At 41.2% G+C, this 15,470-nt stretch overlaps 1 protein-coding gene across 1 annotated transcript in view; it reads left to right on the forward strand.

Annotated features, from left to right (window-relative positions):
* Positions 1-15,470, forward strand: part of ASTN1 (astrotactin 1) — a 315,948-nt gene that overhangs the window by 92,099 nt on the left and 208,379 nt on the right. The gene's annotated exons all lie outside the window — the stretch shown is intronic.

Genomic DNA, 15,470 nt, shown 5'->3' on the forward strand with positions numbered 1-15,470 from the left:
GACTTATATTAACACAGATCCATCATTAATATGACAAATATGCACACCTGCAGACTTAATTGCTTCCATTTTCTTGAGTCACTGATAGGTTTATGGCCCGCCTCAATTCCAGGAAAACTGAAGCAATTGAGATTGGGTGAAAAAGTCTCTTACTCCAATCAATCTGCAGCAGAGCCAGTCTCTGGCCCTGATGACAGACTTTCTTTCTAGACAGGATAATTAAAGAGGCAGAGTGAGCACTTCTCAAAGTCCCTTCATCTTAGCTTTATCATCTATAACACAGTCTCAGAAACTCTAAGGCCAGGTGTGGTGGCTCACGCCTGTAATCCCAGCAATTTGGGAGGCCGAGACAGGCAGATCACTTGAGGTCAGAAGTTCAAGACCAGCCTGGTCAACACGGTGAAACACTCTTCTCTACTAAAAATACAAAAATTAGCCCGGCATGGTGGCTCAGGCCTATAGTCCCAGCTACTAGGGAGACTGAAGCATGAGAATCACTTGAACCTGGGAGGCATAGGTTGCAGTGAGCCAAGATCTTGCCACTGCACTCCAGCCTGGGTAATGAAGCGAGACTCCATCTCACAAAAAAAAAAGAAAAGAAAAAGAAAAGCAACTCTAGCAGAGAAACGTCTTTTCTTTTCCCATCCTTCCTCAAATGACTGGCCCTTCATTCTGACCAAGGATGCACTTCCCCCTTCATTTGTTTCCCTCACAGACAAGGCAGGGTAGGTTTTCTGGCTTGCTTCTGTGAGGGTGGTGCATGGTGTGAGGGATTTCTTTTTCTTTCTTTCTTTTCTTTTTTTTTTTGAGACATAGTCTCACTCTGTTGTCCAGGCTGGAGTGCAGTGGCACAATCTCGGCTCACTGCAACCTCCACCTCCCAGGTTCAGGTGATTTTCCTGCCTCAGCCTCCCAAGTAGCTGGGACTACAGGCTCATGCCACCACTCCCAGCTAATTTGTTGTATTTTTAGTAGGACAGGGTTTCACCATATTAGCCAGGATGGTCTTGATCTTCCGACCTCATGATCCACCCGCCTCGGCCTCCCAAAGTGCTGGGATTACAGGCGTGAGCCACCATGTTCTACTGGTATGAGGGATTTCTATTGCAGTTTGAGGATCTCTCACATGAGATCAAAAGGTTTGTTCATAGATGGGAGCTCATGCCTGTAATCATGGTGCTTTGGGAGGATGAGGCAGGAGGATCACTTGAGGCCAGGAGTTTGAGACCAGCCTGGGCAACATAGCAAGACCCTGTATCTACAAAGAAATGAAAAATAGGCTCACTGGTGGACATCTGTAGTCCCAGCTACTTGGGAGGCTGAGATGGAAGGATTGCTTGAGCCCAGAAGTTGAAGGCTGCAATGAGCTATGAATGCACCACTGCACTCCAGCCTGGGCAACAGAGAGAGACCTTGTCTCAAAAAAAAAAAAAAGAAAGAAAGAAAGAAAGAAAGAAAGAAAAAATGTTGCTCAGAAAAAGAAAAGCAATCTTCTTGCCTGAAGCTTTCTCCCTCCAAATTCAGGTTCAGCTTGTTATAAAAAACCAAAGACAACACAAAGTGGGATATCATTCTTCCTTTAAATGACTAAGGAAACCTCCAGCAAAGAAAGCAAAGCTACTTAGTATTTTTTTTTTTTTTTGATGAATGAAACCTTTAAAAGTCAAGTTTTTCTTTTAAAAAAGCAAGAAATGGCCGGGCGCAGTGGCTCATGCCTGTAATCCCAGCACTTTGGGGGACCGACGCGGGTGGATCATGAGGTCAGGAGTTCGAGACCAGCCTGACTAACATGGTGAAACCCCATCTCTACTAAAAATACAAAAATTAGCCAGACGTGGTGGTACATGCCTGTAATCCCAGCTACTCAGGAGGCTGAGGCAGGAGAATAGCTTGAACCTGGGAGGCAGAGGTTGCAGTGAGCCAAGATCATGCCATTGCACTCCAGCCTGGATGACACAGCAAGACTCCATCTCAAAATTTGAAAAAAGCAAGAAATTGGAAGAATTTAATAGATTATTAATTAACTGTATATAAAGCAATGGGTGTTAAATAGAAATTAATTTGTAACCACCAGGGTTACCAATAAGAGATCCCACAAGATATGAGAAAATGGTGCCAGTTAGAAACTACCAAATTATTTTATTTTATTTTATTTTATTTTTTATTTTGTTTCCTTTTATTTTTTTATTCTATTTTTTTTAATTATTATTATTATTATACTTTAGGCTCTATGGTACATGTGCGCAACGTGCAGGTAAGTTACATATGTATACATGTGCCATGCTGGTGCGCTGCACCCACCAACTCATCATCTAGCATTAGGTATAGCTCCCAATGCTATCCCTCCCCCCTCCCCCCACCCCACAAGAGTCCCCAAAGTGTGATGTTCCCCTTCCTGTGTCCATGTGTTCTCATTGTTCAATTCCCACCTATGAGTGAGAATATGCAGTGTTTGGTTTTTTGTTCTTGCGATAGTTTACTGAGAATGATGATTTCCATTTTCATCCATGTCCCTACAAAGGACGTGAACTCATCATTTTTTATGGCTGCATAGTATTCCATGGTGTATATGTGCCACATTTTCTTAATCCAGTCTATCATTGTTGGACCTTTGGGTTGGTTCCAAGTCTTTGCTATTGTGAATAATGCCGCAATAAACATACGTGTGCATGTGTCTTTATAGCAGCATGATTTATAGTCCTTTGGGTATATACCCAGTAATGGGATGGCTGGGTCAAATGGAATTTCTAGTTCTAGATCCCTGAGGAATTGCCACACTGACTTCCACAAGGGTTGAACTAGTTTACAGTCCCACCAACAGTGTAAAAGTGTTCCTATTTCTCCACATCCTCTCCAGCACCTGTTGTTTCCTGACTTTTTAATGATTGCCATTCTAACTGGTGTGAGATGGTATCTCATTGTGGTTTTGATTTGCATTTCTCTGATGGCCAGTGATGGTGAGCATTTTTTCATGTGTTTTTTGGCTGCATAAATGTCTTCTTTTGAGAAGTGTCTGTTCATGTCCTTTTCCCACTTTTTGATGGGGTAGTTTGTTTTTTTCTTGTAAATTTGTTGGAGTTCATTGTAGATTCTGGATATTAGCCCTTTGTCAGATGAGTAGGTTGCAAAAATTTTCTCCCATTTTGTAGGTTGCCTGTTCACTCTGATGGTAGTTTCCTTTGCTGTGCAGAAGCTCTTTAGTTTAATTAGATCCCATTTGTCAATTTTGGCTTTTGTTGCCATTGCTTTTGGTGTTTTAGACATGAAGTCCTTGCCCATGCCTATGTCCTGAATGGTATTGCCTAGGTTTTCTTCTAGGGTTTTTATGGTTTTAGGTCTAACATTTAAGTCTTTAATCCATCTTGAATTAATTTTTGTATAAGGTGTAAGGAAGGGATCCAGTTTCAGCTTTCTACATATGGCTAGCCAGTTTTTCCAGCACCATTTATTAAATAGGGAATCCTTTCCCCATTTCTTGTTTTTGTCAGGTTTGTCAAAGATCAGATAGTTATAGATATGTGGCATTATTTCTGACGGCTCTGTTCTGTTCCATTGATCTATATCTCTGTTTTGGTACCAGTACCATGCTGTTTTGGTTACTGTAGCCTTGTAGTATAGTTTGAAGTCAGGTAGCGTGATGCCTCCAGCTTTGTTGTTTTGGCTTAGGATTGACTTGGCGATGCGGGCTCTTTTTTGGTTCCATATGAACTTTAAAGTAGTTTTTTCCAATTCTGTGAAGAAAGTCATTGGTAACTTGATGGGGATGGCATTGAATCTGTAAATTACCTTGGGAAGGATGGCTATTTTCATGATATTGATTCTTCCTACCCATGAGCATGGAATGTTCTTCCATTTGTTTGTACCCTCTTTTATTTCCTTGAGCAGTGGTTTGTAGTTCTCCTTGAAGAGGTCCTTCACATCCCTTGTAAGTTGGATTCCTAGGTATTTTATTCTCTTTGAAGCAATCGTGAATGGGAGTTCACTCATGATTTGGCTCTCTGTTTGTCTGTTATTGATGTATAAGAATGCTTGTGATTTTTGTACATTGATTTTGTATCCTGAGACTTTGCTGAAGTTGCTTATCAGCTTAAGGAGATTTTGGGCTGAGACAATGGGGTTTTCTAGATATACTATCATGTCATCTGCAAACAGGGACAATTTGACTTCCTCTTTTCCTAACTGAATACCCTTGATTTCCTTCCCTTGCCTAATTGCCGTGGCCAGAACTTCCAACACTGTGTTGAATAGAAGTGGTGAGAGAGGGCATCCCTGTCTTGTGCCAGTTTTCAAAGGGAATGCTTCCAGTTTTTGCCCATTCAGTATGATATTGGCTGTGGGTTTGTCATAAATAGCTCTTATTATTTTGAGATACGTCCCATCAATACCTAATTTATTGAGAGTTTTTAGCATGAAGGGTTGTTGAATTTTGTCAAAGGCCTTTTCTGCATCTATTGAGATAATCATGTGGTTTTTGACTTTGGTTCTGTTTATATGCTGGATTACATTTATTGATTTGCGTATATTGAACCAGCCTTGCATCCCAGGGATGAAGCCCACTTGATCATGGTGGATAAGCTTGTTGACGTGCTGCTGGATTCGGTTTGCCAGTATTTTATTGAGGATTTTTGCATCAATGTTCATCAAGGATATTGGTCTAAAATTCTCTTTTTTGGTTGTGTCTCTGCCAGGCTTTGGTATCAGGATGATGCTGGCCTCATAAAATGAGTTAGGGAGGATTCCCTCTTTTTCTATTGATTGGAATAGTTTCAGAAGGAATGGTACCAGCTCCTCCTTGTACCTCTGGTAGAATTCGGCTGTGAACCCATCTGGTCCTGGACTTTTTTTGGTTGGTAAGCTATTGATTATTGCCACAATTTCAGCTCCTGTTATTGGTCTATTCAGAGATTCAACTTCTTCCTGGTTTAGTCTTGGGAGGGTGTATGTGTTGAGGAATTTATCCATTTCTTCTAGATTTTCTAGTTTATTTGCGTAGAGGTGTTTGTAATATTCTCTGATGGTAGTTTGTATTTCTGTGGGATTGGTGGTGATATCCCCTTTATCATTTTTTATTGCATCTATTTGATTCTTCTCTCTTTTTTTCTTTATTAATCTTGCTAGCGGTCTATCAATTTTGTTGATCCTTTCAAAAAACCAGCTCCTGGATTCATTGATTTTTTGAAGGGTTTTTTGTGTCTCTATTTCCTTCAGTTCTGCTCTGATTTTAGTTATTTCTTGCCTTCTGCTAGCTTTTGAATGTGTTTGCTCTTGCTTTTCTAGTTCTTTTAATTGTGATGTTAGGGTGTCAATTTTGGATCTTTCCTGCTTTCTCTTGTGGGCATTTAGTGCTATAAATTTCCCTCTACACACTGCTTTGAATGCATCCCAGAGATTCTGGTATGTTGTGTCTTTGTTCTCGTTGGTTTCAAAGAACATCTTTATTTCTGCCTTCATTTCGTTATGTACCCAGTAGTCATTCAGGAGCAGGTTGTTCAGTTTCCACGTAGTTGAGCGGTTTTGAGTGAGATTCTTAATCCTGAGTTCTAGCTTGATTGCACTGTGATCTGAGAGATAGTTTGTTATAATTTCTGTTCTTTTACATTTATTGAGGAGAGCTTTACTTCCAAGTATATGGTCAATTTTGGAATAGGTGTGGTGTGGTGCTGAAAAAAATGTATATTCTGTTGATTTGGGGTGGAGAGTTCTGTAGATGTCTATTAGGTCTGCTTGGTGCAGAGCTGAGTTCAATTCCTGGGTATCCTTGTTGATTTTCTGTTTCATTGATCTGTCTAATGTTGACAGTGGGGTGTTAAAGTCTCCCATTATTAATGTGTGGGAGTCTAAGTCTCTTTGTAGGTCACTCAGGACTTGCTTTATGAATCTGGGTGCTCCTGTATTGGGTGCATATATATTTAGGATAGTTAGCTCTTCTTGTTGAATTAATCCCTTTACCATTATGTAATGGCCTTCTTTGTCTCTTTTGATCTTTGTTGGTTTAAAGTCTGTTTTATCAGAGACTAGGATTGCAACCCCTGCCTTTTTTTTGTTTTCCATTTGCTTGGTAGATCTTCCTCCATCCTTTTATTTTGAGCCTATGTGTGTCTCTGCACGTGAGATGGGTTTCCTGAATACAGCACACTGATGGGTCTTGAGTCTTTATCCAATTTGCCAGTCTGTGTCTTTTAATTGGAGCATTTAGTCCATTTACATTTAAAGTTAATATTGTTATGTGTGAATCTGATCCTGTCATTATGATGTTAGCTGGTTATTTTGCTCGTTAGTTGATGCAGTCTCTTCCTAGTCTCAATGGTCTTTACAATTCGGTATGATTTTGCAGTGGCTGGTACCGGTTGTGCCTTTCCATGTTTAGCGCTTCCTTCAGGAGCTCTTTTAGGGCAGGCCTGGTGGTGACAAAATCTCTCAGCATTTGCTTGTCTGTAAAGTATTTTATTTCTCCTTCACTTATGAAGCTTAGTTTGGCAGGATATGAAATTCTGGGTTGAAAATTCTTTTCTTTTAGAATGTTGAATATTGGCCCCCACTCTCTTCTGGCTTGTAGGGTTTCTGCCGAGAGATCCGCTGTTAGTCTGATGGGCTTCCCTTTGATGGTAACCCGACCTTTCTCTCTGGCTGCCCTTAACATTTTTTCCTTCATTTCAACTTTGGTGAATCTGACAATTATGTGTCTTGGAGTTGCTCTTCTCGAGGAGTATCTCTGTGGCGTTCTCTGTATTTCCTGAATCTGAATGTTGGCCTGTCTTGCTAGATTGGGGAAGTTCTCCTGGATAATATCCTGCAGAGTGTTTTCCAACTTGTTTCCATTCTCCCCGTCACTTTCAGGTACACCAATCAGACATAGATTTGGTCTTTTCACATAGTCCCACATTTCTTGGAGGCTTTGCTCGTTTCTTTTTATTCTTTTTTCTCTAAACTTCCCTTCTCGCTTCATTTCATTCATTTCATCTTCCAGGGCTGATACCCTTTCTTCCATTTGATCGCATCGGCTCCTGAGGCTTCTGCATTCTTCACGTAGTTCTCAAGCCTTGGTTTTTAGCTCCATCAGCTCCTTTAAGCACTTCTCTGTATTGGTTATTCTAGTTATACATTCTTCTAAATTTTTTTCAAAGTTTTCAACTTCTTTGCCTTTGGTTTGAATATCCTCCCGTAGCTCGGAGTAATTTGATCGTCTGAAGCCTTCTTCTCTCAGCTCATCAAAGTCATTCTCCGTCCAGCTTTGTTCCGTTGCTGGTGAGGAACTGCGTTCCTTTGGAGGAGGAGAGGTGCTCTGCTTTTTAGTTTCCAGTTTTTCTGCTCTGTTTTTTCCCCATCTTTGTGGTTTTATCTACTTTTGGTCTTTGATGATGGTGATGTACAGATGGGTTTTTGGTGTGGATGTCCTTTCTGTTAGTTTTCCTTCTAACAGACAGGACCCTCAGCTGCAAGTCTGTTGGAGTACCTGGCCGGCCGTGTGAGGTGTTAGTCTGCCCCTGCTGGGGGGTGCCTCCCAGTTAGGCTGCTTGGGGGTCAGGGGTCAGGGACCCACTTGAGGAGGCAGTCAGCCCGTTCTCAGATCTCCAGCTGCGTGCTGGGAGAACCACTGCTCTCCTCAAAGCTGTCAGACATGGACATTTAAGTCTGCAGAGGTTACTGCTGTCTTTTTGTTTGTCTGTGCCCTGCCCCCAGAGGTGGAGCCTACAGAGGCAGGCAGGCCTCCTTGAGCTGTGGTGGGCTCCACCCACTTCAAGCTTCCAGGCTGCTTTGTTTACGTAAGCGAGCCTGGGCAATGGCGGGCGCCCCTCCCCCAGCCTCGCTGCCGACTTGCTGTTTGATCTCAGACTGCTGTGCTAGCAATCAGCGAGACTCCGTGGGCGTAGGACCCTCTGAGCCAGGTGCGGGCTATACTCTCCTGGGGCACCATTTCCTAAGCCCGTCGGAAAAACTCAGTATTCGGGTGGGAGTGGCCCGACTTTCCAGGTGCCGTCTGTCACCCCTGGAAAGGGAACTGCCTGACCCCTTGCGCTTCCGAGTGAGGCAATGCCTCGCCCCTGCTTCGGCTGGCGCTCGGTGCACCCACCCACTGACCTGCGCCCACTGTCTGGCACTCCCTAGTGAGATGAACACGGTACCTCAGATGGAAATGCAGAAATCACCGGTCTTCTGTGTCGCTCGCGCTGGGAGCTGTAGACGGGAGCTGTTCCTATTCGGCCATCTTGGCTCCAAATTATTTTATTACTGCGGAGGCAAAAAGTGAGAAAAGTAATGATGAAATAATTATTTTCAGTTTTTATTGAAGAATTTGTGATATTTCAACAAGCATGTTACCTCTTGAAATTGAAGTACTAAAATAAGTAATAATGAATACTGAGAATACCACAAATCAGGCAACCAGATAAAAATAGTTAAATTCCTGGTGCTGCATAAAACACATACGTGCATCATGAAGAATTGCAGAGAAGTTAGGAAAGGTGATATCAAAGTATCTACTTCAACCTTATCCAGCAAAAGATCTTTGTCTGCAAGGACTGTGTCCCCTCAATGAGTAAGACCATTAAAGTTGATGACAACAGATGAGATTTGTAAATGGAACCTAGCATGAGTGTAAGGGATTACAGTTGTGAAGGGGGACGTGGTTAACAGTGGGAATCTGTACAGAGAAACCAAGCCTGAATGAGTGTCCTGTAGGGGTGTGCCATACATACTGATCAAGGAGATCGACTTAGATTTTTAAAAAGCTTTTGATAGATCCTCCCTTTAAGATCTATTTTTTGAAAAAATGGTAAGTTACTCTATTTGTTGGGCATAGAGACTCAGTTATTATGAAAGCAATATGATTAACAATCTTTATAAATGATTTAGATGATACTGAACCTTATACTAAAAAGTCAAGTTAATGGAGACAGACTGTAAGAAGATCAGTGTTAGAGGGCAGAAAAGAGAAATGGTTTTCCCGTGACCAACTTCAAGGTAATGCCCTCACAGGTAAAGACTCCAGCTATAGTTATGAAATAAAAGGATCTTTGTCATATCATTAATGATTCAGGAAATAACTTAGAGTTCATTAAAATCATTCTCTGAAAACACTGACCCTACACGAAGTCGTGGCTAAAAAAGGGGAACAAGTGTCTTTATGAAGGACGTGAGGAACACAATGGTATTCTACCCTTATGTAGAGCTGTATTGACTTTTTTTTTTAACCAGGAATTAAAAAAGGTTATTCTTGTCACTAATTTTTAATGATAATATTAATATTACTAATAATGACAACTCATATTTCTAAGCATTTCCATGTGCATTTTCACTTTAACAGCCCTGTGATAAATGTTTGTGTTATCTCCATTTTTTGAAAGATAGGGAAACTGAGGCATAAAGCTTTCAGAGGTAGTATGTGCAAGAGCCTTGCCTCAGACCTCAGTTTCCTGATATTAGAACGCTCCCTGTTTCTGCAGTGCCACATTACTCTGCTCTAGGGAATGTATTTAATGAACCCAGCGAACATGCACAGAAAAGTAACTGTAATAATCAGTAGGAAGTAGGTGTGGTTCTATGAAGGTAGAATAAAAAGCCTGGCACATACTAGATGCAATAGCCAAATAAGGGTGAAAGAAATATGAGTGAGTCTCCTGATACAAGGCAGACTAAGAGAGGAATGTGATCCAGGCTTATCACATTAAAGTATATGTGACCTTGTTCACCAAATATTCAACTGCTAGGACTCAAAGTTTTTCAAACCCAAGGAAGATGAGTTTAGGGCAAATGAAAGGAAGTACTGCTTAACCCTGAAGGTATGATTTATATGAAACTTGCTTCCCAAAGTGTAGTACAATCGAAAAATACAGATATAGTAAACAAAACAAAAAAATACTAAACAGTTTATGAATGAAAGAGACAGTCAGTTGCCAAGTAGCTAAGACTGACCTCAGCTTTAAGGTTGATGTCTGGGAGGATGAATGTCCCCTGGCACAGAATTACCTTCCAGCTCTGTGCCTTTTTGGCTCCAGAATGAGGAGTAGATGGAGAAGCTACCAATGCTGTATACCTGTCCCTAACTTCTGTCTTTGTGTCCTGATTTAAGGTGAATATCCATTCATTCCAGTTACTGTCACTTTTGTTTACAATCTAGCTTATATGTGAAACTACAGCCATATTCCTTTGGGATGTGCTCTTACACATCAGAGGAAGAAAACCCAGCACTTTTTTTTTCATTTTGCAAAACTCAACTAACATTGTTTTAGTTAAAATCTCAAACTAATGGGCCAGTGCTACCGTGAAGTATGAGAATATGAACACAAACTTTCAGACACAAGCAGCACTACAGTGACCAGCATACGTAGGTGTGAGGAGTGGCACCACTGATGGGTGCCACATGGTGCATAGACTTCATCTATTTTCTCAAAGATGTTATTCATGTAGAATGCATGGCTCCTGTTTCTTATTACCAGCCCCTTAAAGTGTATTTTTTTTGGAGGGCTTGTAGAGGAGGGAGGGCTTTAGAATTAAGATAGAAAATATAGAAGGGGCAATAATAAAGAAACTGTCCTGTCAATGTATGTTATTCCCAGCTGAGCAACAAGATACCTTAGCAATCAAGTGACCTTGTATTTCTTTTAATCATTCTCCCAGCAGGGATTAGATGGCTAGATCAACGTTTCCATGGAGCTATGCCTGTCAGGTCATTTAGAGGTCATCTTAACCCCTTCAGTGATGAGTACCTTACACAAATTAGCCTACAGAAATGGGCCCAAGGCAGTGTGAAGAGTCTTTAGACCAGTAACAAACCAAATACTATGCAGATGTGATTCTTCAGGAGAGTCTATCACAATGAAATCACATCAGATTGCCATATGATTTGTACACTAGTGTGAATAGGTTAATAACTCAATTTCAGTCTTGGATCTATAAGCCCAAACTCTTCAAACTCCTGACAGTGTTTACTATTGATGTATATCTTCTGTATACCTAATTCATTAAGCTGAAATACAAGCACAGTGGCTCATGATTTCTCAGTGTAAATAAACATCGGTTTGGTAGACAGCACAGTCTGTAGCAAGAGCACTGTGCCGGGAGTCAGAAGGCTGTTATCTCCATCTCATTAGCTCTAACCCTTGAAATTGTCACTTACCCTCCTTGGCCTTCTGGTTTCTAATTCTGTAAAGCCTACCACACAGAAATGATGAATGAAGAGAGGACCTTAGAAGAAAGGCCTTTGCAAGTTGTAACACAGGGATGATAACAAGGTATTCTTCACGTGCTTGAGTCTTTGTGGAATTCCCTCTACACTCCACTTTCTCAGGCTGAATGATGCCACAGAGATACCTAAGATTACTATCATGTTTCAGCCTTACTCTGAAGGAACTTGAGGTCCAGCCCCCATTATGGCAATTGCAAATCACAGAGAGACAAAAAGTACCAGAAAGTTTTAGAGTAAGAAGAAGCTTTAGGGGTCACTTACACCCCCTTTTCTGTAGGAGAAAATGGCTTAGAAAGAAGAGCCAAGAGAAATGACTGGCCCTTCAGCTTGGGCTCCCTGGCTGTTCGTATGTGCAAGAAGGCAGTGCTCAAGGTCAGCAAGGTAAGCTCAGGCCTCTGCGGGAATGGGGTGGAAAGCCTGTTCCCTAGAGTGAGGATGAGAATGGAAGGTTGTACTTGAGTGCAGTACTTCTTGGCATTTATAACAGGTGCTCACACAGACTAGTCTACAGAGAAGGACTCAGTTTACTACTGATAAAAGCATATCTATTATTGTAATATTGTACCCATTTGCTCCTTCCCTCTTCCCTGACCACAATCACCACCCCCATGTCCTGGAAGGAACTGCCCATTTGAATTTATGAGTGCCTTGCTAAATGCCTGACAACAAGCTCCCTGGGGCTGGCCTTGCATGCCAGCCTTGAATGGGCCTGGATGGCATGGCATCCCTCTGTGAAAACCCCCATGGCCAAGTCTTAAAGCATAAATAGTGTACGTGGAGTTTTATCAGAGACATCTAAAAATTGTACAATTTGCTAATGAGCACTTACAGAAACGTATAAATACGACTTGCCCTGGGCTTCTCAATTGGAACTGAGCTGATTCCTGGACTTATGAAGACTTTTAAGCAGCTGAAGCTATTTAAAGGTATAATTTGCTTAATTCTGTCAAAGATTGTTGCTCAATTTTAAGATTTATGTGAGTGATAGTAATAATGACAACAAACAGCATTAATGATGATGATGATGATGATATTAGTGTTTGTTAAACTCCAGGTACTGCTAAGCACTTTGTTTGTATCATCCCAGGACTGAGATTTGCAAGGTGAGGGAATGAACGTTGAGATACTGAAAAACAACAGTGACCTTAAAACCAGGAGACCTAAGATTCCCCGCTCAATTGCCACTCCCACCCCTACTATTCTAATATTTACGCACTGGGTGAACTTGGTCAAGTAGGTTGACTATTCTGGAACTCAAGTTCCTCATCTCTAAAATATAGATATAAATACTCACGGGAAAGGGTCATTGAGTATTAAGTTAGTTCATGAATATTGAAAGGGCTTCTTAGCAGAGCCAGTGCATAATAGATACATTATTACTTGTTGAGTTGAATCTTAGATGATAAGAACAGAAATACAAGTGGATGAGAACTAATTAGAAATGGAGATGAATCAGAACAGTTTAGGACAGGCAACAGGCTATTCTTCTTTTGTAACTCATTTACAGGTGATATTTAGTCATTTTCAATTCTTTTTTCCATTTATTTTCTAAGGCAAGAGCCATAGACAGGACCTTACTGAAATCGTTTAGGATCAGAAAATTATAGCAAATACTAATCTCTTTGTTAATGAAAGACCAGGAGTATAAGAGAGAGGATTTGGAATGAACAGATCTCTCACTGGGTCTAGTATACAGTTTTCTTATAATCACCCTGTGACCAGTCTTCTGACTTTTTCCAAAACTCCGGCATCCATGTTGCTTCCAACACTTCACTGTAGGAGAGTGGACCTCAAGGACTTGCAAAGCTCAAATCAGAATTCCAGTCGTGAAACTTCAGACTTCAAAATGACTTATTCTCATTACAATGTATGAAATGATCTGTAAATACATATTTTAACATTATGGAGTTTAAATATTATTACATACCTTACTTCATGTCAGATTCTGTTAAATGCCTGCTGTTATCTCAATTTACAAAGGTCAGTCGGGTGGCAGTGGAGAATAGAAATAGACATAAGTAAAAAATCCTTTTACCAGTACATTTGCAGCTCAGATAACCCTGCCTTTTTCAAAAAGCTTTGGGTTTTTTGTTTTTTTTTTTTTTACGCTTTCAAATGAGACTTTAATGAGTATCATGTGGATAAACTCTTTGCAGAGGTCTGAAAAGATCCAGAGAAACACTGTGGTAGGAACAAGCAAATCATTTTGGATGAAATCACAAGTCATTTGAATGCCTCCTCATCTGTCTGGTTGTGTCAGAACCTTCTGGCTGCATTTTTCCCCCACAGGAATGTTTTCATCTCCATGGCTAGGTAAATAGAATTTCGTGTAGTTGCTCGATTGCTATTCATGCCAGTACAGAGTAGCGTAGAGTGACCTACTTCCAGCAGCATCCATAGAAAGCTTCACTGCTTTCCGTCAAGACTGATTTAAAAAGCCACCCTATGCTTCCCACAGCTCCCATCCCCAACTGCCCCCAGAGACAACAAACTATGGACTCTCCAGGGTGCTTATTTCCTTTCTCTCATCACTCCTGCTTCTTGTGTTGGTTCATTTTAGTCCATCCTAGCCTTTTGGCAAAAGAGAAGCAGGTGGATGGGCAGCTTCAAAAGAAGTTAACATTGCAGATTTTTAAAGTCTAGCTCTATAAAGGGTGGAGCCACGAGAGAGAGATCAGGCTATTCTTATCCACATAAACATAACTGATCAAGGTTAATAATTCATTGAAAATTATTTGGAAGCATCTATATGTGGGTGATTTTTTTTCTTACTGGGGACTGTGGATTGGAGTTTCAATAGGTCACTCTCATGAGTTTCAATACAGCCACTTCTTACCTTATAAATTGATAGGCTGGATTGAGCTGAAACATTCTAGCACTTTGGGAGGCCGAGGTGGGCAGATTGCTTGAGCCAGGAGATTGAGACCAGCCTGAGCAACATGGTGAAACCTCATCTCTAGAAAAAATACAAATATTAGCATGGCATGGTGGCATGTACCTGGAGTCCCAGCTGCTTGGGATGCTGAGGTAGGAAAATCATCTGAGCCCCATAGGTCGAGGCTGAAGTGAGCTGAGATCATGCCACTGCACTCCAGCCTGGGCACTGGAGTGAGATCCTGTCTCAAAAAAAAAAAAAAAAAAAAAAAAAGAAAGAAAGAAAGAAAAACGAAAAGAAAAATCCAAACTCCAAGAGAAAACGTCTGCTTCAAAAAATTTCTGCAAAGACCTTTATCCAGGTGCCATACAGAAAAAACAGCCTGCATCTGATTTGGGGTCTAACTAGAGCCAAGTGTCATGTTTGGTTTTGTGTCATTGAATAACATGGTTAGAGCTGGACAGTTCCTAGAGAAATCTAGTCCCATGGTTTGAAGATGAGAAAGTGAGCTCCAGGGAGCTTACAACACTCCCATTCTCCAGGCTTCCTGTCCAGTGCTTTCTCTAACCTGCCATTGTTTCTCATCACTGAATCACTCATGCTTTGAGGCTCTGTTGTTTTTGCCTTTAAAGGTAATGTCACCAAGCAGGGAAATAGAAATTCAATTATCCTTCTCCTAGTCACAAGTGGATATTTCTATTCCAAATCCCAGCAAGTCAAGAAGATTTTGGTTCCTTGAAAAATGAACCTCCTGTGCTTCTGTTGGATGAGAGCTTTTCGAAATTTTAAGCTATTTTGCTCTAAAGTTTTGTTCCACATAGTTCTGTGGCCATTGTTCAAGCCTGTTTGGAGAAAAGAGGAATGAGAATGAGATGAGAGGAAGCAGCTCTACGGCAATGAGTTGAATACAGGAATCACAATGAGAACTCCATTCCCAATTGTTCTCTGAACATCTTCGCAAAAGAGTTTCCTGGCTATGCTGTTTTCCATATTGCTGTTCACTTAGCCAGGCCAATATAGGCACAAACTTCAGGCAAACCATTAACGTTTCTGACATTTGTGCTGGCTGACTTCAGGCCCAGCAGGGTGTCCTGTTTTCTGTGGCTCTCATCTGGGATGCGGGATTTTAGCACTTCAGAACTCCATACCAGATGGTCCCTATGGTGAGAGGCATGGAGGCTCAGCCAGCTCAGTCCAAGGGCCATTGTTTCCCGGGTTAGTCTCATTTCCTCACTTTTCCTGACTTTGTTCCTCCTCTCTGCATCTTTCTCCTTTGTCTGTTTTTCATCTGTCCCTCATCTTCCTTCACAGATGGCCAGGACATTAATGTGCTCCTGTCATTATGTTTATGAAACAAGTTGGGGTCTTTAGAGGATCCCTTTCCACAGACATTAAGACTTGGGTCATGCT

This window comes from Pongo pygmaeus, chromosome 1 (genome assembly GCF_028885625.2).
Source record: "Pongo pygmaeus isolate AG05252 chromosome 1, NHGRI_mPonPyg2-v2.0_pri, whole genome shotgun sequence".
Classification (NCBI taxonomy): domain Eukaryota; kingdom Metazoa; phylum Chordata; class Mammalia; order Primates; family Hominidae; genus Pongo; species Pongo pygmaeus.